Source organism: Schistocerca piceifrons, unplaced genomic scaffold (assembly GCF_021461385.2).
Source record: "Schistocerca piceifrons isolate TAMUIC-IGC-003096 unplaced genomic scaffold, iqSchPice1.1 HiC_scaffold_961, whole genome shotgun sequence".
In the NCBI taxonomy this organism is placed as follows: Eukaryota; Metazoa; Arthropoda; class Insecta; order Orthoptera; family Acrididae; genus Schistocerca; species Schistocerca piceifrons.
In genome coordinates, this window is record NW_025729236.1 from 635,001 (window position 1) to 637,500 (window position 2,500).

General features: G+C 58.4%; 1 pseudogene; it reads right to left on the reverse strand.

Annotated features, from left to right (window-relative positions):
- The window catches only part of LOC124774395, a 6,111-nt pseudogene that overhangs the window by 2,508 nt on the left and 1,103 nt on the right, over positions 1–2,500 (reverse strand).

Consider the following 2,500-nt stretch of genomic DNA (forward strand, 5'->3'; position numbering starts at 1 on the left):
GATCGAACAGCTGCACGAACACAGACGTCAAGGGAAGAGAGGGCCCCAAGACGAGTCCTCCCCAGGGCGAGGCCATGGAAAATACCCGGGAGGATAACAGAACGAAGGGCAAAAAGCCGCTGCTGAGGTTTGAGTGGTGCACGCTTGATGATGTTCATCTGCTTCTCGACCTCCCGCCGGGGATGAAAAAGACTGCGTCCGCACGTGGAAAATTGCAGGCCTAGATACTTGAAAGTATCTCCCATCGCCAGTGCTGGGATGTTGTTCCCCCCAGCACGAAAGATGACAGTCTCGTCGACCTTGGTTTTCTTCTCCCGGCCTGATGAGACAAGGGCGAGAGAAAAACACTTCCGTGGGTTGACCTCGAGCCCGAGATCCCCCAGGGCCGACGTGGCGATGGTGAGAAGTTCCTGCAATCCATCACGAGTCTCGGCAAACAGCAGGAGGTCATCGGCGAATGCAGCCGCATTTATCCGCCGTCCAAGAATGCGTGCACCAATATGAGCAGGCAGACGAGACAAGAGAATGTCAGTGGACATGTTGAAGAGGATAGGAGACAGCGGGTCACCCTGCCGAACACCCCTCGAAGGCCGCACTAGATCTGACGACTTCCCATCCGCGCAGATAACCGTCGATCCCGCCTCATAGCATCCCTGGATGTAGTCAACAAACTCGATCGGCAAACCGTGGGCCCTTAGCACCGGGCCAAGGGCACCATGGGCAAGCGAGTCATAGTTACTCCCGCCGTTTACCCGCGCTTGCTTGAATTTCTTCACGTTGACATTCAGAGCACTGGGCAGAAATCACATTGCGTCAACACCCGCTAGGGCCATCGCAATGCTTTGTTTTAATTAGACAGTCGGATTCCCCCAGTCCGTGCCAGTTCTGAGTTGATCGTTGAATGGCGGCCGAAGAGAATCCGCGCACCCGCGCGCCCCCGGAGGAGCACGCTAAGGCGGACGCGGCCTCGCAGCAAGGAAGATCCGTGGGAGGCCAAGGCACGGGACCGAGCTCGGATCCTGCACGCAGGTTGAAGCACCGGGGCGCGAACGCCGCGCAGGCGCGCGCATCCTGCACCGCCGGCCAGCACGAGGCCGACCAACGGCGAGAGCAGACCACGCCCGCGCTAAACGCCCGCACTTACCGGCACCCCTACGGCACTCACCTCGCCCAGGCCCGGCACGTTAGCGCTGACCCACTTCCCGACCAAGCCCGACACGCCCCGATCCTCAGAGCCAATCCTTATCCCGAAGTTACGGATCCAATTTGCCGACTTCCCTTACCTACATTATTCTATCGACTAGAGGCTCTTCACCTTGGAGACCTGCTGCGGATATGGGTACGAACCGGCGCGACACCTCCACGTGGCCCTCTCCCGGATTTTCAAGGTCCGAGGGGAAGATCGGGACACCGCCGCAACTGCGGTGCTCTTCGCGTTCCAAACCCTATCTCCCTGCTAGAGGATTCCAGGGAACTCGAACGCTCATGCAGAAAAGAAAACTCTTCCCCGATCTCCCGACGGCGTCTCCGGGTCCTTTTGGGTTACCCCGACGAGCATCTCTAAAAGAGGGGCCCGACTTGTATCGGTTCCGCTGCCGGGTTCCGGAATAGGAACCGGATTCCCTTTCGCCCAACGGGGGCCAGCACAAAGCGCATCATGCTATGACGGCCCCCATCAACATCGGATTTCTCCTAGGGCTTAGGATCGACTGACTCGTGTGCAACGGCTGTTCACACGAAACCCTTCTCCGCGTCAGCCCTCCAGGGCCTCGCTGGAGTATTTGCTACTACCACCAAGATCTGCACCGACGGCGGCTCCAGGCAGGCTCACGCCCAGACCCTTCTGCGCCCACCGCCGCGACCCTCCTACTCGTCAGGGCTTCGCGGCCGGCCGCAAGGACCGGCCATGACTGCCAGACTGACGGCCGAGTATAGGCACGACGCTTCAGCGCCATCCATTTTCAGGGCTAGTTGCTTCGGCAGGTGAGTTGTTACACACTCCTTAGCGGATTCCGACTTCCATGGCCACCGTCCTGCTGTCTTAAGCAACCAACGCCTTTCATGGTTTCCCATGAGCGTCGATTCGGGCGCCTTAACTCGGCGTTTGGTTCATCCCACAGCGCCAGTTCTGCTTACCAAAAGTGGCCCACTTGGCACTCCGATCCGAGTCGTTTGCTCGCGGCTTCAGCATATCAAGCAAGCCGGAGATCTCACCCATTTAAAGTTTGAGAATAGGTTGAGGTCGTTTCGGCCCCAAGGCCTCTAATCATTCGCTTTACCGGATGAGACTCGTACGAGCACCAGCTATCCTGAGGGAAACTTCGGAGGGAACCAGCTACTAGATGGTTCGATTAGTCTTTCGCCCCTATACCCAGCTCCGACGATCGATTTGCACGTCAGAATCGCTACGGACCTCCATCAGGGTTTCCCCTGACTTCGTCCTGGCCAGGCATAGTTCACCATCTTTCGGGTCCCAACGTGTACGCTCTAGGTGCGCCTC